The 21431-nt window shown below is 39.3% G+C and overlaps 1 protein-coding gene across 4 annotated transcripts in view; it reads right to left on the bottom strand.

Moving 5' to 3' along the window:
- LOC111147514 (ubiquitin specific peptidase 49) overlaps positions 1-21431 on the bottom strand; it is a 92165-nt gene that overhangs the window by 51072 nt on the left and 19662 nt on the right. For 2 of the 4 annotated variants that reach the window (XM_022503550.1, XM_022503551.1), the window contains 2 exons: positions 5848-5888; positions 5345-5418 (listed from right to left, as the gene is read on the bottom strand). The gene's annotated coding sequence lies outside the window, so the exon portion shown is untranslated. The remainder of the gene's footprint in view (positions 1-5344; positions 5419-5847; positions 5889-21431) is intronic. The other 2 variants (XM_022503554.1, XM_022503552.1) reach the window with 1 other exon arrangement.

Here is a 21431-nt window from a genome sequence, read left to right as displayed (position 1 = left end):
TCCTGATCCCAAGGTCCTGAGATCAAGCCCCACATCAGGCTCTCTGCTCAGCAGGAAGCCTGCTTCCTCCTCTCTCTCTGCCTGCCTCTCTGCCTACTTATAATCTCTGTCAAATAAATAAATAAAATATTTTTTAAAAAATAAAATAAATAAAAAGCTCCTTTAACACCTTCAATAAAGGGAGGGTCACAATGCCACCCCATTTAAAAAAAAAAAGAGCTTCTATTAAGAAGTGTATCTTTTTTCAAAGATTTTTATTTATTTACTTGACAGACAGAGATCACAAGTAGGCAGAGAGGCAGGCAGAGAGAGGGAGGAAGGGAAGCAGGCTCCCCGCTGATCAGAGAGCCCGACGCGGGACTCGATCCCAGGACTCTGGGATCATGACCTAAGCTGAAGGCAGAGGCTTTAACCCACTGAGCTACCAAGGCGCCCCAAGAACCGTATCTTAAAAATTAAAATTATCTTTAGAGACAATTGTTGGTCATTCACGTTTTGAATGTCACTTTCTTTTTTCATTAATATTCTAATGATATTCCCACTCGTCTGCATTTGGAAATGACTGAATTTGGTGATGTGATAGACATCCAGCCGGTGAGCAAGAGTCTGATGGCAGCATTAGTTAACCTTCAAGTCATTATTAAATGACTCAATCTAATGAGCCAAGTAATCTCTTTCTGTATAAAAGTCTACTAAACAAATTATAGGGTCTTGGGAGCAACTCACCAGGCAAGGAAAATCTCACACACGTATGAACATTTTTCTTCAAATAATGAAAAACAATTAGAATAAATTTAACATTAGTTGGTATTTAATTATTTTAAGTTAAATTTCTCGACAAAAGTGGCACTAACTTGAAAACAAAACGAGATTAAAATAGCCACAATAAGGGTGACTAGATAGGCTACCTTTATTGTTACACGTATGATTTGAAAATTCCCAACCATTTGGTACTTTTTAAAAAAATAATAATAATAAAAATCACAAAATGTCAAGCAGCTTCCACTCTATCCTCAGCAGCTAGCCACTTAGCAATACCAGTCAGTGCTCAAGACACAGAGGTATGAGCACCACAGCAGCCATCACCAACTCAGAGTCCCCTGAAGAGGGAGCTGAGACTACAGCAAAGGACTCCAAAGCTGGAGTGGAAGCCCCATGAGGACAGAGGTGTTTTTGTTTTTCTTTTGTGCACTGACTTATTTCCAGCCCCTAGAACATAGCTGGAACATAGGAGATGCTCAATTAATACAGTCAAATAAAAGGCTGTCCTGAAAGGTCCCTTTGGTCCTCCCAAGGTTGGGAGCAACCAATACAAGGAAAACTCCAAATATGGCACATATCAGTGGGGTCACTGTCAACGTTGTATGGTGTTCCTACTTAAAGTCAAGCTCTCCTTTCTCTAGATTTCCACAGCTCCTTATAATCTGGAATAGACCCTCTAGCACAATTATGAAAAAGGAGCAAAAGTTTCACCTCTCTAGACCAGGAGACATAGCCTCAGTCTATCAGGATGTCCCTAGAATGTACACGGAGGTGCTGTGTGGTGGGCACTGCCTGTGACCAGTCGCAATCCACTCAATCACTAGACAGGAGCACCATGACTCTCTCGCCTAGATTGGGGTCACTGTTACATTTTTTTTTTTTTTAAGATTTTATTTATTTATTTGACAGAGTGAGTGAGTGAGAGAGCACAAGCAAGAGGAACAGCAGAGGGAGAAGGAGAAAGAGGCTCCCTGCTGAGGAGGAAGACCAAAGTGGGGCTTGATCCCAGGACCCTGGGATCATGACCTGAGCCAAAAGGCAGCTGATTAACCAACTGAGACACCCAGGTACCCCCACTGTTACACTCTAACATAGAAACAAACCTTAGTGCTTCTCATTGCAAATCTAGAGAAGAGTGGTCTTACTTCACATTTCTGAAGATCTTTTCAATGTCTGGATTAAGGAAGACAGCTAGATTCTCCTAGCCTTTTCTGTATTCACATGGTTACAAATCATGTAGCCTTTGGAAAACTCCGCTACATACCCCGTAAGCAAGTAATGTTTTAGTATTATTATGAACACAGTTTTGACTCCTGAAAGGGTCTCAGGGGTCAATGAGCTACTCTTTAAGACACTTGTAAAAGAGATGCATGCTAAAAGCCATAATTTTGATCAACACTTAGAAGGGAGTCTCAGACAGGAAATGGGAATTTAAAAAGATGGAGAGGAGAGAGGAAAACATTGCTGACCACGTGTGGCCACACTTTAAAGAAAGCCAAAACATTTTATCAGTGCTGTTGTTATTTTAAATGTTGCCTACCCTTTGTACTTTACTATTTCAAAGGGGAATGAATGGCTACATGAAGGGAAAAAAAGCCAATGCTTCTCTGTGACAAGACATAGCCCAGAACAAAACCCATGTACTATAACTCCTTCCAGTTCCTAGACAAGTGTCGATTGTTAATGAACATTGACTTTTTAGACCATTACTTCTAAGTGGCATTCTAATTATAAGACCCGTAAGTCACCTTTCTCCTGCCTTTCTTTCCTTGCATAATTTTCTGCTGTCATTCAAATATTATTTAACAGGACAAAAGAACAATTTCCAATCACTAATCAGTTCCAAACTGCTGCACAGTTCAATCTTTCTGAGAGCCCATTTCTACAAATAGCAGCTAAATGGCAATCTACAAATCAACTCATTCTAGTCCCTTTTAAACACATACATGCTGGTCCTGAGCTAGGTGCACGTGATTTTCTATCTACTGAAAATGATTCATAAAGAAGCAGAACAGCTGTATTCATTTAAGGATGGTCCGAGACAAACAATTATTTATGAATAATCATCTCACATCATCATTTTCCCCATACTTAAGAAGATACATGATTTCACATTTTCCTTCCCACAGACAATAAAATCAGATTAGTTATGGTGCTTTTTCAGGAAATATTTGGCTTTATCATTCTATTTAAATTTACACCCACCTTAACAAACCTTATGTGAGTTTACTACTAGGCCAGCAGTTACAGGCTCTGGAACAGAGATCTAGGTTTGAATCTGAGAACTGCCACTTGCAATGTGACTTTGGTCAAGTTACTTAATCTGTGCCTCAGCTTCCTCAGCTTTTAAAATGAAGATAATAACAGTATCTGCCTCATAAGTAGATGATAGGATTAAAAGAGAAAATGAGTAAGTAAAGCACTTAAAGCAGAGCCTGACACATAAGAAGTATTCAGTAAATGTTAACTTCTGTTTATATATATTAGTTTTCTAAAATAGTCCCGACAGAGAGAATATTCCATAATAATCTAATAAAGCCCCAGGACAATAAGAAGGAAAATATTAAGAAGAGATGACTGTCTTAGTGGCCTCCCTTCCTAAAAACAGATAAGAAAGTGCCGACAAGCCATGGAAAAGATATCAAAGACATTTTCATAATTATTACAATTTTGTGAAACAAGAAAAAAAAATTTAAAAAGACTGGTCTTGGGGCGCCTGGGTGGCTCAGTGGGTTAAAGCCTCTGCCTTCGGCTCAGGTCATGATCTCAGGGTCCTGGGATCAAGCCCCACATCGGGCTCTCTGCTCCGCGGGGAGCCTGCTTCCTCCTCTCTCTCTGCCTGCCTCTCTGCCTACTTGTGATCTATGTCTGTCAAATAAATAAATAAAATCTTTAAAAAAATAAAAAATTTAAAAAAATAAAAAGACTGGTCTTTCAAAAGAGACTGAAGTAATCTTTTTTTTTAATATTTTATTTATTTATTTATTTGAGAGAGAGAGAGAGAGAGAGAGACAGTGAGAGAGAGCATGAGCGAGGAGAAGGTCAGAGGGAGAAGGAGACTCCCCATGGAGCTGGGAGCCTGATGCGGGACTCGATCCCAGGACTCCAGGATCATGACCTGAGCTGAAGGCAGTCGCTTAACCAACTGAGCCACCCAGGCACCCCAAGACTGAAGGAATCTTAACAGAAAATTTGACATACCTATTAGAAACAAGAGAACTGTGCATCCTGCTTTAACATGATACTTCTATGGGCAAGATAAAACTATCACAGCCAGAAGATAGTCTCTACTCATGCATATTTGTAAGCATCATTTATACACCATGAAGTATGCAGTAAGAGCTGAAGGTGTAGAACTCTGTTCTCACACACAGCCTAGCAGCATACTCTGAGACAATCAAAGCTTAAACCAAAAAAGAACACTTGCATGAAAATTTTAAAAATCCTTGCCACCGGGGCACCTGGGTGGCTCAGTGGGTTAAAGCCTCTGCCTTGGGCTCAGGTCATGATCCCAGGGTCCTGGGATCGAGCCCCGCATCGGGCTCTCTGCTCGGCGGATAGCCTGCTTCCCTCTCTTTCTCTGCCTGCCTCTCTGCCCACTTGTGATCTCTGTCTGTCAAATAAATAAAATCTTTAAAAAAAAAAAAAATCCTTGCCACCAGGGTTAACCTTATCCAAGATGGTTTAACTCCTACAGTATGTGAGAAAAAAAGATTCTTCTGTGGAGGGCTGGCACATAAAAATGCTAACTAGAACACATACAAAAATTACAGCTAACATTTATTCAACACTATGTTTCAGGCATTTTTCCAAGGTTTTTAGATGTATTATTCCAATTAATCCTCAACATCACGATGAGACAGAAATTTTACTATCCCCACTTATAACCAAGGAATTAAGGTCATAAAGAAATTTAGTTGCCCAAATGTTAAGTTAATGGATGCCTAGTCAAAAACAGTCTGGCTTCCAAACCCAACTTTTTAATCATTAGGCAAAGAAGGTTGCACGAAAATGTATCATACATTCTACACCCTGGAAGGGGGCTAAGTTTTAGGGAGAGAGTTTTGGTTATCTATAATGTTTGAATTATTGACAATAAGAACATATGGACTTGTAGTATTAAAACATTTCATATCTCATAAATTTAGTCACATGTTCCATCAGGCTTTCTGTGGCATTCCATTGGCACAACCTGCACTTGCCTAAATGAACAGGATCATCAGAGTAAAGCCTAACATCACAGCAGCTGGCAGGATTTGGAAAATGAGAATCCAACCACCAATAAGCTTCAAAACCTACCCCAAACCTGGATTTTAGTATGGTTGCTGAACTCCAGATCCTACTTTTATCTTCAAAAAGAGCTGTGTCCCTTCTTAGCTTAAGCTAACTCATAGTACTGAGAAATTCACAATGGTAAGAAGGAAGCAGGTGATGAAAGTTCAGACTGGGGATAAGACAAATATAGTGACTGATCATTCACCCTAATGGAATACCAACCTTGGCCACTTATTACAGACTGGCCATACATAACACTATTAAGAATAATTTTCATTAATCTTTTTATTATAGTTTTATTTCTTACCCATTAAACAAGTTTTTTCCATCTTCTTCCATATCATTCCACAGCCATTGATTAGGTTTCCTCTTCTCTATTACCTACAGGGGAAACAATTCGTAAGGTTGGGCTAATAAACAGCAAAAGAAAAGCAATTTCATGAATTTTATTTATAAATTCAAAAAAAGGATCAGTACCTAGGATATGTAGCTACATGGAATTTAGGCTTAAAAGCCCTATGGAATAGCTATTAACTTCAGGAGTAAGATCACAACAGTGATCTTGAAAATTGGGAGATTATAATCCAGCTTAATTCTGAAAACTATTACTAAGACTCTGTGTGTCCGAATATGTGCCATCTAGGTTCCACTTACATCATTTAAACTATTGCAATGTATTTTTGAATGGGAGGGGTGGAATTACAGATACATAAAACAAATCGCTACAGTAGGAAGAAACTAAAAATGGTGATGACATCCTTTAAATGGTCATTAAAAATAAAGTCCCTAACAAGCAAATTTCAAGCTTACCTCCTAGTGAAACTTGCTGAATTCTCACGTTTTCTAGTGTCCTGCAAGGCAAGAGTACAGGATGCAGAATAGCAAAGACCAGTTATCATCGTGTTGTCCATTTACTTGGACAAGACCTTATGCAAGTTTCCTAATTTGAGCTTGTTTTCTTTTTTTTTTTTTTATTAAAGATTTTTATTTATTTATTTGACAGAGAGAGAGACCACAAGCAGGCAGGGAGGCAGGCAGAGAGAGGAGGAAGCAGGCTCTCCGCAGAGCAGAGAGCCCGATGTGGGGCTCGATCCCAGGACGCTGGGATCATGACCTGAGCCGAAGGCAGAGGCTTTAACCCACTGAGCCACCCAGGCACCCCTTGAGCTTGTTTTCTAATATACTTCAGGGCACTGGTGTAAGGACTAAATGAAAATGTAGGTAAATATGAGGTCACTGCCATGCACATAGCTGATGATCAACAAAGGTTTAGCTCCCTTCTTTCCCATCTTTTTATCTTTCTACCTTTAGTTTTGAGCAATTTTCAAGCTTGAGAAAGTCCATTCTTAAGCTTCCTCACATTATTCTGCCAAATAGTAACAATAACAGTGACAATGATAGCTGCTGATGGCATTTATACAGTTTTAAATGTATGCCAGACACTCACCTAAGCACTCTCGTATGTATTAACTCATTCACTTCTCACAATGATGAGTTAGGTATTATCTTTATTTCCATTTCACAGACATTGAAACTGAGGCACAAATAAGTTCCACAGTTACTATCTGCCAGAGCTAGGATTCAAAGTCAGGTTTCTGCTCTGAAGAAATACTAGCACCAAACATCAAAGTGACAGCTGTGCCCTCCCTTCCTTGAAGAGCTCTCTAACAGTAATGCAGCCAGATAGGGAATGTTCAGATGGCTCACCAAGTAGAAAAGATTCATTTTAGGTAATTAAGATTATCTAAATATAAATATATACAAAACAAATGTAACTGAATATTAAATATAAGATTCAATATATATAAATGATAATTTATACATTTAAAAATATAGTTTATGTGTTACATATCTCAAAATATTTTAAGTATATATTTTATAATATTATTTTTTAAAGTTTAAAAAGTTGATCATGAGAATATTAATACATTTAAATTTTTAAAAAATCTAACCAAGGTTATACCTTTCTTGGAAAGGTAAGTTATGTGGTAGATTACAAAACAGAAACATCTATTATCCTATGTTATACCTTGTCTATAACTATCTTCCCCTGTAAACTCCTGGGGGATAGCAGTACCTTGTCTTACTTATTGTGAACATCAGTGACGTCTAAAACTATGCCTAGTCTTTACTAGGTGCTCAAAAAATACTGATGAAAGAACAAATAGGCTAGATACTAAGCAAAGAAAATGTTCGAATCTGTTGTTTCTATTCACATTCTAAGGTACCAACACTCCAGCCTTATTTCCTACCACGCACCCACTCTATGATTTGACTACCAGCAAGCCTTGCTGGATTTAAATGTTTTCCGTGACCCAGTCAAACATTTGGCCTATCCCAATCTATAAACTCTTGCAGCAAAATGTCATTTAACAAACAGTCTCAAGTATACAATTAATCAGAAGATTCACACACGAATGCATGCATACAACATATTGTTATGGCACTTTATGGTTTTCAAAGTGCTTCTACACCTACCCCTCAGGTGCCTCAAGACAGCCCTGAGAGCAGAAAAGGCAGGTGTGATAAGCCAGGAAGCTACATCTAATGGTGTTTGTTTTGAAGTGGAAACATATTTTCATTGTCACTGCTGAAGAACCAACAGCTCAGAAACCAATGCTTTCTCTGTAGCTGGGTAGAAAGTCTTAAAAATGATATATTTTTAAGTCCATGTTGTAAGTAATTTTTTAAAGTATGAATAATCAGTTATATCTTTTTTAAATATTTTATTTGAGAGAATGAGCGAGTGAGAGAGAGCGCACACGTAGAGGGAGGGTAGAGGGAGAAGGAGAAGCAGACTATCTCTGAGAAGGGAGCGCCCAACACGGGGCTTGATCCCAGGACTCTGGGATCCTGACCTGAGCTGAAGGCAGACACTTAACTGACTGAGCCACCCAGGCGCTCCTGATCCGTCATATCTAATCAAAGTAAAAATAAGCCTTAGAAGATACAAAGGCAGAGTAAACTCATACAATAAGGAAAAATTTTAGATGCATCCACCATTGAATAAAGAGACCTCATGTAAAATTTTAAGATCACGATTAAATGTTTCTTGAATGTTATATTAGGAATTCCAGCAGGAAAAGAGAAAGCTAGGCTGGACTATCAGCAAACCTGGGTTTCAGTCCTCGTTCTGCCACTGAAGAGTTCTGTGATCTCCTGGCCCACTTAAATTTGAAATTCCACAATTTGCACATAATACCCAGAGTAAATAATAATGTAAAAAGAAACGTGTAACACTTTACATTTCAGAGTACAGTATGGATAGCATGAACAAAAAAGTTCAAGGTCTGCTGACTTTACTTTTCTATGATTCTAAGTTATTAGTTGCTATGGGTTTTACCAGTTAATAGCCCTTATGGTTTAAGTTCAAATTCAGGACCTCTATACAGAAACTGGAAAACAGATAGATTTATGATTTTCTGGGAAGTACAAAGCATGCTAGGACTGCACTTACACACTGTGGCTCAGGATAATTTAGGTGGTAAAATCTAAGTTCACTGGCCAAATGAACTGATTTCTTAGAAGCTGTTTATTAAAATGCTTTTTTGCCATGAAACAGAAATGTGCCCATGGGTTTACAAAGTTTTATTATACAGTGTACACAGAATGTTAACCTAACTATGAGCTTCCTAAGAACAGAGTGCTTCTCATTCTTTCTAGTATCCTATTGATTTTTTTTTAAGATTTTATTTATTTGACAGAGACAGAGAGCACATACACATGCAGAGGGAGTGGGAGAAGGAGAAGCAAGCTCCCCACTGAGCAGGGAGCCCAATGTGGGGCTCGATCCCAGGACCCTGAGATCATGACCTGAGCCAAAGGCATATGCTTAACCAACTGAGCCACCCAGGCACCCCAGCTATTGACTTTATATTGTTGACTGAATGATTGATAGAGGACGTCTTCTTTTAAACTGACCTTTATCTCAAAGTGTACTTCTTGGACAATATGCTTTCTAATATTTACAAAGTATTTTCAGTTGAAAACTTCACATGGCAGGGGCACCTGGGTGGGTCAGTTGGTTAAGCATCAGACTTTTCATTTTGGCTCAGGTCATGATCTCTGGGTTGTGAGATTGAGCCCTGCACTGGGCTTCACACTCAGTGCAGAGTCTGCTTAAGATTCTCTCCCTTTCCCTCTGCCTTCCCCATTCCTCCCACTCATGCACTCTCTCTCAAATAAATAACCTTTAAAAAAAAACAAAGCAAAACAAAACAGGTGTGTTTGGGTGGCTCAATTGGCTAAGCATCTGCCTTCGGTTCAGGTCGTGATCCCAGCATCCTGGAATCATGTCCCACATCAGGCTCCCTGCTCAGTGGAGAGCCTGCTTCTCCCTCTCCCTCTGCTGCTCCCCCTGCTTGTGCTCCCTCTCTCTCTCAAATAAATAAATAAAATCTTTAAAAAAATAAAAATTTTTAAAAAAGCAAACCCTCCAAAACCCAAAAACTTCACATGGCATTTATCACTATTAACTGTATTTTTTTTCATCTCTCCATATGTACGTATTTGTTTTAGAACAAAACACTTCACATTATTTTAGCCTTCCAAAATAAAGACAAATTGGGACCAACACAATGACGTGTAAGAGATCCAGAGTCTCAGACTAAAAGTTGGTGAAGCTCCACATTAGGAATTTTTTTCCCTAAATGCCTGTGTGACTCAGTCAGTTAAGTGCTGGACTATCAGTTTTGGCTCAGGTCATGATCTCAGGGCTCTGGGATTGAGCCCCAAGTCCTGGGCTCCATGCTCAGCACAGAAACTGCTTGGGATTCTTTCCCTCTTTCTCTCCCTCCCTTGACTCATGCTCACCAATGTGCTCTCTCTCTCTCTCCCTGTCAAATAAATAAATATATACACAATTTTAAAAAAGTTTTAGGGGTGCCCGGGTGGCTCAGTCAGTTAAGCATCTGCCTTCGGCTCAGGTCATGATCTCAGGGTCCTGGGATCTAGTCTCACATTGAGCTCCCTGCTCAGCAGGAAGCCTGCTTCTCCCTCTCCCTTTGCCCCTCCCCCATCCATGCTCTCTCTCACACACATGCACACCTGTGTTCTCTCACTCACAGAAATAAATAAAATCTTTTTAAAAAAAGTTTTAGAATCCACCTGCTTTGATTGACTTCCATATCTAACAATAAGATATTAGATGGGTCTGTTTATTTATAAGGGGCAAAAGAACACAGAAGAGTGCAAGAGCCTTAGATTTAGAATCATAAAGCTTGGGTTTAAGCCTCAGGTTATCCCTCATTAGCAGTGTAACCTTGGGCAACTCACTATTGTCTTGGGACCTCTACCTTCTCAATTCTACTCCCTTCTGAGGGTGTTGCACAGATCAAATACGAAAATGTATGTGTAAGCGCATTGTAAACTGACAAGAGCTACACATGGGTTAGCCCTTATTTCCCCGCTACCAAAAATAGCAAAGACTTTAGATCCTTATTCTGGTGAGAAGAGACATTGATATTTGAACTTTCCAGGGGCTTGGGGGAGCATGCTAGGATAAAAGAACCTGATCTTTCCTGTGGAGCTAAAGAATCCTAAAATGTTTTTGGTACCTGCATCTTTAGTTAAATAACATCCTGGTCTTAACTAACAGCTTATAGGGATTAAAGGGCATGAGATATTAGCCACCCTGGGAATTTCTTCTCACCAAAAAATAAAATGATTTAAAAGCAAGAGCAGATATACTTGCATTCTCCCCATCATCCAAGATCAATATATGCAAACAAAAGCAAGACCAAAGCCCATTTCGTTTGTAGGGCAGCAGCCACAAAAATAGCCTTCCGTCTAGGATGCACCAGAGCTGCCATTCCATCACTGTGCTGAAATCGACTCCTGCTTTCCTACTCCCCACATACAATAAATACTATTAATTGGTAGAGTTCAGTCAGCCAGCATTCAAACCATTTTAAAACCTTAGTTCTCATTACCAAGCACATTTTTTTTTAAGATTTTATTTATTTATTTATTTGACAGAGATCACAAGTAGGCAGAGAGGCAGGCAGAAAGGCAGGCAGAGAGAGAGAGAGGGAAGCAGGTTCCCTGCTCAGCAGAGAGCCCGATGTGGGGCTCGATCCCAGGACCCTGAGATCATGACCTGAGCCGAAGGCAGAGGATTTAACCCACTGAGCCACCCAGGCGCCCCTACCAAGCACATTTTATAAATACAACAATTTTGCCAGCAAAGAGCAGCAATTTTAATGGGAAGAGAACATTTATGAACATTTATTTTACTCCTACTAGATACCACATGAAGTGAGGTGTTTTCACGTATATTTGCTCAGTTAATTCTCACAATGAGGCAGATGTCAGTGGCACCCCATGGATGAAGAATGGATATTTGAATCGGTTGTTAAATGACTCGTCCAGGATCACACAGGAAAAAACAGCAGTACCTAAGCCCAAGACAACTGCTTACATCCATAACTCTACATCCGTGGCAAAAAAAACAGGTTTACTTAAGCAAAGTTTTGTGTCATGGTAAAATTTAGTTGTCAGTTAGCAAAATCCTGAGGCACTTTATTTGCCTTGTTCGAGAGGAGACAGAGCCGTAAATCTGCACTCCTATGGAAACAGTGTCTGATTCTAAAATTTAAACATAGAGTCTTATTATCACTGCAGGCTGTGCAGGCTGGCTCAGTGAAAGAGCATGAGACTCTTGATTTGGGGGTCATGAGTTGAAGCCCCACATTGCGTGTAGAGATTACTTTAAAACCAAAACAATAAAAGGAAAAAAAGGACTTATCACTGCGGCTAGATGTTTTCGAGAAAACACTGCAAAGGAAACATAAATTCACTAGAGTCAATAACAGTTTTATAAAGAAGCTATCTCTTGGAGATTATATCTAAACAAGTGCCAAAAATTATTGTGTCTTACAAACATAAAAGTCTTTTAAGAATTTTGAATATTAGAAAAATGTTTCCTATAATCACAGCTCTTCTTTTAAAAATTAAAGCTAACTTGGGGACGCCTGGGTGGCTCAGTTGGTTAAGCAGCTGCCTTTGGCTCAGGTCATGATCCCAGCGTCCTGGGATCGAGTCCCGCATCGGGCTCCTTGCTCATCAGGGAGCCTGCTTCTCCCTCTGCCTCTGCCCGCCATTCTGTCTGCCTGTGCTTGCTCTCTCTCCCTCTCTCTCTCTGACAAATAAATAAATAAAATCTTAAAAAAAAAAGTAAAAATAAAAATTAAAATTAAAATTAAAGCTAACTCTAACCTACATATCACCACTCAATAAACAAAGTGATGATGTTAGTTTTCCCTGAAAATTCCCTGGTACTTATAAAAATTCACTGGTATTTATAAAATAATTGTTTATAAAATAAACATTTTAGAAGGGCTCTGAAATGGACAATACTAAAAGATACAATAAGGGTTACATAAATTGATGGACTATTTATCTGTGCCAAGCAATGAGATACTATGAGTGTTTGGACAAGAACCAAAACCCTATAGAGCTTTCCAAGAAAACAGTTCTAGCAGAAACAATACAGAGCTCAGTGGCTACCCTGTTATCTGGTTAAAGTATTCCAAGATATAAAATAAACCCAGATCTTCAAAATATAAAATTGTATCTAATTATACAACAGTATCCTAACTAGATGTCATGCTTAAGAGAGCTTAAGTTTAGGCATCAATTGGCTGGATTAGAATCTCAGTGGAACCTAATTCCTAGCCTGGGCTCTGCTCCTCAACTACTTCATACAGCTGCTGGGAAATTAAGATGTGGAAAGTGTTTAGAAGAGTCAATGGCATAACAGCATCATCTGTTATTTTTCTAGTATTACCTCATGTGAAAAATAAAACATGTAAAAAGACTGAAGGCCTCTCATTATTGAGCAAATCCATTCCCAAGTTTAGAATTTAAAAGATAATAAAAAGAAGCAAGTCCCACCTTTCTTGGTAACAGTCAGGATGTTGGTTATCCTGGGGTGGGGTGTAAGGGAACATCATGCAGGGAATTTTTACACTTATAGGATAGCTAATCCTGGCTTTTGTTTCACTGGTCTTTAAAATGTACAAATGTTTTGGGGGACCTGGTTGGCTCAGTTGGTAGAACATGAGACTCCTGATCTCAGGATTGTGAGTTTGAGCCCCACACTGTATGTAGAGATTACTTAACTATAAAATCTTTAAAAAAAAATTTTTTTTCCCCCAAATATTTTTGATTTATTTATTTGACAGAGAGAGGGAGAAAGAGATACAGCAAGAGAGGGAAGGAACACAAGTAGGGGGAGTGGGAGAGAGAGAACCAGGCTTCCCACTGTGCAAGGAACCCAACAGTGACAGCTGGGCTGGATCCCAGGACCCCAGGATCATTACCTGAGCTAAAGGCAGATGCTTAATGACTGAGCCACCCAAGAACCCCTAAAAAACAAATATTAAAAAAAAAAAAGGACACGTTTTAAAACATATTTCACAACAAAAAAATTAGAAAAAACAAAAGCTAAAAAACATTTCCAAGGTATAATGAGAAAGAACTACCTAACCGGAGAAGAGGGGGAAAGGAAAAAAAAAAAAATCAAAAAATGAAACCAAAGCACTATCATTCTAGGTGTTCTAGATTACTTCAGATCATGTATGCAACAGCTTAGCTCAGTTATGGAAACACGTCCGTTGAACTCCATTCAATCCTAAGAGACATTTTCCTTTGTTCTTACAAAGAGTGTCACTGATCGAATGGGTGCACCTCTTTATGATCATAAAACCTGGAGGTTTTAAGGAATCTCAAAGGACTTCTCTTACAACATGTTCACTTTCCACATAAGGGAACGTTAGACCCCTGAGCTTCCAAACAACAGGCTTTCCCCCACTCTGATCCCAGCTATTACTGCCAGCTACCAATGTGACGCAAAGGAAGGGGCAGAGCCCGTTCTTTCAATTCCTTTGAAATAGTGAGTAGGAAAAAAGTGAATTTATACCAACCATCAGGAATCTGTTTAAGATCTAATATGTACCCCAAAAGATGCTAGCACCTACAGAGGAGCCCGGTACCTCAGTCAAAGAAAGCGTTTCATAAATATGCAAGTAAATCTAGTCAAAAGTACAATGTAGGAGTTTTGCCCCAAACATTTTACATAGAACTCAACAAAGAATTCTACACCAACATATGAATGAATGAATCCAGCAATGTGCCGTAGGCAAGTGTACCACATACAGTTTACAGAAAGGAATGGGGAAATAAGACAAGAGATTTATGTCCTGGGGCACCTGGGTGGCTCAACTGGTTAAGTGTCTGCCTTTGGACCAGATCATGATCTTGGGGTCCTGGGATCAAGCCCCACGTCGGGTGGGTTCCTCACAGAGCAGGGAATCTGCTTGTCCCTCTCCCTCTGCCCCTCACTCCTGCTCGTGCTCTCTTTCTCTCTTGCTCTGCTCTCTCTCTCAATAAAAAAAATAAAATCTTAAAAAAAAAAAAAAAAAAGCTTTATATTCCATGGGGTAAAACGGAGGAAGAGGCCTTAGAGAAGAACTGAGAAATGAGTTTTGAAAAGTTGGTAAGAAAGTGCTCAACCCTGTTGATATTTTTATAACATGTGCTTCCCTTTTCCACATTACTTCCACATTTTATTTTATTTTTAAGATTTTTATTTATTTATTTGACAGAAAGAGAGATCACAATTAGGCAGAGAGGCAGGCAGAGAGAGAGGGGGAAGCAGGCTCTCTGTTGAGCAGAGAGCCCGATGCGGGGCTTTATCCCAGGACCCTAAGATCATGACCTGAGTTGAAGGCAGATGCTTAATCCACTAAATCACCCAGGCGCCCCTACTTCCACATTTTCACAGGCATCCTGAGTTGTTCTAAATTATTTCACCTGCTATAATTATATTCAGGAAAATATTTCCACTTTTCCCCTCAAGGAACTTTTGGAACCCACTGAGAATGGAATAGTAGGAAGAAAGAAAATAAACCTTTTAAATGCTTACTATAAATTCTTCAAAACAGATACATCTTTAGATGGTGAAATACACATTTTATCAAGTTTGAAGTTCACCAAAATAAAAACGAGCCCTAAAAATTAACAGAAAGAGGGCGCCTGGGTGGCTCAGTGGGTTAAGCTGCTCCCTTCGGCTCAGGTCATGATCTCAGGGTCCTGGGATCGAGTCCCACATCGGGCTGTCTGCTCGGCAGGGAGCCTGCTTCCCTCTCTCTCTCTGCCTGCCTCTCTGTCTACTTGTGATCTCTGTCTGTCAAATAAATAAATAAAATCTTTAAAAAAAAAATTAACAGAAAGAAAAACACTTAAATAATCCCCCCCACCCCACTCATGACTGTAAACTCAAAGCATACACAAAGTTAACAGGACATTTGGGTGACACAAGCAACGGATAAAGGGCTTCTATTTCCAGTTACTTTAATGGGAAAAGACAGAATCATAGTGGTAAGGAAAAGACAACTGGAGAAGAGCCCAGTTCCAGTTCTAGATAGATGAGCAAACATAAATAGGTCACTTCTGCACTCTGGGTCTGTTTCCACGTCAAAAAGTTCTATTATTCTCTCTGTAAAGTTCCTAAAGCCACTCAGGTGTCATTCTCTTGTAGAAAGCTACACGTTAGGCATTAATCCATGAGGATAGCAAAAAACAAAATGAATTTATGTTATCCAGATTTCTGTCTGTACTGTAGCAAAGTTCTGAAATTGCCACAAGCCATTTATCTATTAAGTCTTGTACGGATCAGGGCATTAGAGAAGTTTGGATTTTCAGTGAAACATGATGCACTGAACGCCTGCATTTACCTCTCTGCTCTTAGTAACTCCACTGAAAACAACAGTAAGAACAACATCTGAAAGACGAAGAATAGGAGAGGAAACTACTACAACAAATTTTGTGGAAGCTGGAAAGCAGATGGTTGGGTTATTAGATTTAGCAACACAAAGGAGCATGTTAAGCGGAACCCCAGATCACACTGAACTGTGCTGGAATACACCAGAGAAGCTCAGAATACCTCTGAAAGTGGGGATAGCAGGCAAGGATGAAAAAGGAGAACAGGGTGAAAGTTCTGCCCCAAGATACCCAGCCTCACTCCAAACAGCCACCAGTCAGCGGATGGGAAGCCTACCCTGGAAACTAGACTCAAGCACAACTAGGGAGTCTAAAAAGACGCGGATTATGATGAGTTGCTATCCTGAAAGGTAGATACCTCCAGCTCTTTTCCCACTCAGCAACCCAGTGTTGCAGCCAGGGGTGTAAACTGAGGATGGGAACATTCGCTCTAGGGAAGAACCTGGTCAACCGAAAAACACCTACAAATACTGACTGCTAAAAGTGAGCTCTTAACTACCTTATAATGAATAACACCACCAGTCAACTTTTAGAAGCCCCCGCTCCAGCAAATCCAGCTTTCAGTTTTACAGTGGCTTGTTACGGAACATGAGTAAGACATCCAAAGCTATCCATTTAAGGAAATCCCCTAAATGAAAGACCAAAAGAAATGATCAAGTAAAGGTATTTTAAGGAAACAGATGGTGCAGGAAACTGAAGAAAAAAATAAATTACAATTAACATACTCAGGGAAAAGCTATTCCACCTATGAAACAAAAATAGACTATTTAAAAGCAACATTCAGGGGTGCCTGGGTGGCTCAGTGGGTTAAAGCCTCTGCCTTCGGCTCGGGTCATGATCTCAGGGTCCTGGGATCAAGTCCCACATCAGGCTCCCTGCTCAATCGGGAGCCTCTCTCTCTGCCTGCCTCTCTGCCTACTTGTGATCTCTGTCTGTCAAATAAATAAATAAAATCTTTAAAAATAAATAAATAAATAAATAAATAAAAGCAACATTCAAGGCACCTGGGTGGCTCAATTGTTTAAGCCACTGCCTTTGGCTCAGGTCATTATCCCAGAGTCCCAGGATGGAGTCTCACATCGGGCTCCCAGTTCTGCAGGGAGCCTGCGTCTCCCTCTGACCTTCTCCCCTCTCATGCTCTCTCTTACTCTCTTCTTCTCGCTCAAATAAAATAAACAAAATCTTAAAAAAAAAAAAAAGTAAATGCAACATTCAGAGGGCACCTGGTGGGCTCAGTTGGTGAAGTGTGCGACTCTTGATTTCAGGGTTTTGAGATTAACCCCCATGTTGGGGGAAGAGATTACATAAAAAAGAAATTTTTTTTAATTTTCAAAGAGTTTTAGAGATTAAAAATAGGAAAGCAGAAACATAAAACTAATTAGAAGACTCTGACGTCAAGACATCTTCCAGAAAGTAAAGAGACAAAAAAGATAAGAAATAGTAAAAATAGGAAAAGTAAAGCAGTCCATACATTCCGAACACAGATAGAGTGATTTCAGGAGGGAAAGAATGGGAAAACTGAGGGCAAGAGAGAGAAGGGGGAGATTGGTTAGAATTTAAGAATTCAAGAAAATCTCCCAGAACTGAAAAATCTACATTTCCAAATTGAATAGGTCCCCATTGTGCCCTGCATGACAGATAGAACAAGGCTCACAGTGAGGCAGATTATCATAAAATTTCAGAATATCAGAGACAAAGATCAACTCCTAAAGCACTTCTAATCAAGGAGGGGAAAAGAAAAAAAAAATCTGAACATCAACAGACTTTTCATTAGCAACAACAGAAGCTAAAAATCAATAAAGCAATTCCTGTTAAACTCAGAAAATTATTCTATACTATATTCCCAGGTAAACTATAAATCAAGTATGAGAGAAAAGGAAGACATTTTCATATATGCAGATTCCCAAATGTACATCCTATGCAGCTTCTTAGGAAACTTCTGGAAGAACTGCTTAAGTATAAACACTGAAGAGGTAAGATGTGGGGTCCAGGAAACAGAGGTCCCAACATAAGGAGATGAAGGAAGGTAGATCCAAGAATGACAGCTGTGCAGGTCTAGAGAATGAGCTATACAGACTTTTAAAAATAGCAGCATAAGCCTACTGCTTAAAAGTGTAGCATTAGGGCGCCTGGGTGGCTCAGTGGGTTAGGCCGCTGCCTTCAGCTCAGGTCATGATCCCAGGGTCCTGGGATCGAGTCCCACGTCGGGCTCTCTGCTCAGCGGGGAGCCTGCTTCCCTTCTTCTCTCTCTGCCTGCCTCTCTGCCTACTTGTGATCTCTGTCAAATAAATAAATAAAATCTTAAAAAATAAAAAAGTGTAGCATTAAATACCAAAAGAAACAGCTGGAAGAATAGAAAATGGAGGTCCCTGTAGAGGCCATATGCTGGGGGAAAGAAAAGCAGGTAGGGTACTTTTTATGCTACATACAGCTTAGCACTGATAAATGTTAAATTGTAAAACATTCTTGAAAAGTTTAAAAAGAACGTTTTAAAATCACATCTAAAAACATAATTGTTTAAATATTTCATTTATTTATTTGAAAGAGCTAGAGAGAGAGAGAGCACAAACACAGAGGGCAGAGAGAGAGAGAGAGAAGCAGGCTCCCCAATGAGCAGGGAGCCCGATGTGGGATTCACTCCCATGACACTGGGATTATAACCAGAACCAAAGGCAGACACTTAACTAACTGAGCCACCCAGGCGTCCCTAAAAACATGATTTTCCAAGCAAGATTTCGGAAGGAAAAGAAAATAATAAAAAATGTAATTTTCAAGGCAGAGCAAAATCCAGTAATTTGAAAAAACATACTACACCTTCACACAGAGTATAGCTTTGCCTGAAAACAATTAAGAGCAGTAAATAATATTTTGCTGATACTTATTCAAAAATCATAAACTCAAAGCCAGCCAAAAAAAGGGGAAAAATTTAAGCATATTATGGTATTACTGGGGAAAGTTCACAGTTTATGGCTCTATCACTTCACAAATTAAAATTCCTTTTTCAAACAGTCAAGCAGATGCTAAACCAATGTCAAAAGAATAACCCGACTGCATCACATTTTGGTAAGAAATGAAAATGCCTCAGAGACCATTGTTTCCAAATACTGTGGATTTGTTGAAACAAGCCAACGTTTTCTATCAGAGATATTTATCCCTTCCTGAAGACTGATACAAACAGTAGTGGGATTCACCAGATCTGAACTGCTGCTCAGCATTCTCTAAGACCCTAAGAAACGGCATCTCAGAAAATATGTTCTTCTCTACCCCCAAATACTCTAAAAATTACATCTATAGCCCTCTCATAGCAAGTGCATATGAATAGTATTTGTTCATCATATTTAATAATATCTATTTACAGTCAATGAACATTAAGGTTATGCTTAGGATCAAGCATTGGGCTCTTCAATAAACAGACAAGGAGAGGAGGTGTTGCCCACTACTCAGTTTTCTGACATCTAGGGAGACTGTAAACATAGGAAATAACCGGAGCTGATATTTTTTGATAGTCTACCTATCTGTGGCCAAGGGAAATCTTTTTATTTTTTTTAAGATTTTATTTATTTATTTGACTGACAGAAATCACAAGTAGGCAGAGAGGCAGGCAGAGAGAGAGGGGTAAGGCAGGCTCCTGCTGAGCAGAGAGCCCGATGCGGGGCTCCATCCCAGGACCCTGAGAACACTACCCGAGCTGAAGGCAGAGGCTTTAACCCACTGAGCCACCCAGGCGCCCCAGGAAATCTTTTTAAACTAACGAAATGAAGCACTCCAACCAAATCTACTCTAGTAAAAATGCCTGCTCTCCTTTCAGCATAAATGAAGACAATGAGAATAGATTAATTAGCAAGGTGGTTTAATTGTAACATACTCTACGGCTTTTGAGTTGAATGCATAAAAATATGTTCGTTTAGGGGTGCCTGGCTGGCTCAGTTGGAAGAGAGTGCAACTCTTGATCTCGGGGTCGTGAATTCAAGCTCCACATGGGGTGTAAAAATTAGTTAAATAGGTAAAATGTAAAATTAAATAAATTTTAGAAGAATATGTTTGTTTCAGGCTCTTGGAATCAGGAAGAAAATAATATTTAAGATGTTGTATAAAGTATGATATTCTTCCTTGTTTGAAGTCTGAGAAAACACATTAATGTCTTACAAAATAGGGGTGCCTGGGTGGCTCAGTGGGTTAATAAGCCTCTGCCTTCGGCTCAGGTCATGATCTCAGGGTCCTGGGATCAAGCCCTGCATAGGGCTCTCTGCTCAGCAGGGAGTCTGTTTCCCCATCTCTCTCTGCCTGCCTCTCTGTCTACTTGTGGGGTCTCTCTCTCTCTGTCAAATAAATAAATAAAATCTTTAAAAAATACATATCTTACAAAATAAAATGCATAACCAAAAGCTCCTTCAACTTTAAAAACTAAAAAAGTAATGGGACGCCTGGGTGGCTCAGTGAGTTAAGCCTCTGCTTTTGGCTCAGGTCATGATCTCAGGGTCCTGGGACAGAGTCCCACATCAGGCTCTCTGCTCAGCGGGGAGTGTGCTTCCCCTCTCTTTCTGCCTACTTGTGATCTCTCTCTCTGTCAAATAAATAAATAAAAATCTTTAAAAAAATAAAATTAAATTAAAAATTTTTAAAAATAGAAATAAAAATGTACTATGTCCAGATCTATTCTCTAAGCAAATCAGAAAGATAGTAGAATAAAGTCTACACTACAAGAAAAAAAATTTTTATAACAACGTATGGTGATAAATGTTACTAGACTTACTATAGTAATCATTTTACAATATATACAAATAGCAAATCATAATATACATCTGAAACTAACATAATGTTCTACATAAATTATACTTCAGTAAAAAATATTTTTAATACTATGTTTACTGTTTCATGCTTATTTCACAGAAGAGAAACAGTTAACTAAAATATGAAGAAATGTTCAAACTCACTAGTAGTTAGAAAATTCAGATTAAAATAGGTATTAAACAGCAAAAATTCAAACTGTGGCTAATAGCAAGCGTTGGGAGGTTGCAATACAATGTCTGTGAGGTGTGTACACTCAGCAGCCTGACAGTGCTTATGCTGCAATGCCACTCCTGAGTCTGCATCCCTAAGAAATTCTCAAACGTGTCCATGAACACAAACAAGTCTGTTATTGGGAGCACTGTTTGTGGTAGCCTAGGCACCCATCACTATGGGAATGGATGCACACCATGGAGTAGCACACTACAGGTAGGAGCCATTAGCTAATGTATACCCAAAACCATTCACAGATCTTAAAACAGTGCCGAGTGAAAAAAGTAAAACCGGAGTAAGAGCTACAGCATTATTTTTTAAAGATTCTCTTTTTAAATAATCTCTACACCCAACATAGGGTTCAAGCTCAGAATCCTGAGATCAAGAGCCATCGCTCTACCAACTGAACCAGCCAAGCACCCCAGAGCTAAAGCATTTTTACAGGGAGAATTCTATAGCCAAATTCAGCAATAGTGTAGTGCATGAATAGTTTTGGAATTAAAGATAAGTACACCAAAAAAAAATCAATGAGCGTTTTAGAAAGAATCAAGAATCAAGGATATACATCGAATACATTAGATAAGGTGCTTGTGGCAGAGTAGAGGAAAAAA

This window comes from Enhydra lutris, unplaced genomic scaffold (assembly GCF_002288905.1).
Source record: "Enhydra lutris kenyoni isolate GAN:26980312 unplaced genomic scaffold, ASM228890v2 scaffoldscaffold17, whole genome shotgun sequence".
In the NCBI taxonomy this organism is placed as follows: domain Eukaryota; kingdom Metazoa; phylum Chordata; class Mammalia; order Carnivora; family Mustelidae; genus Enhydra; species Enhydra lutris.
This window is presented reverse-complemented; position numbering and strand designations above follow the sequence as displayed.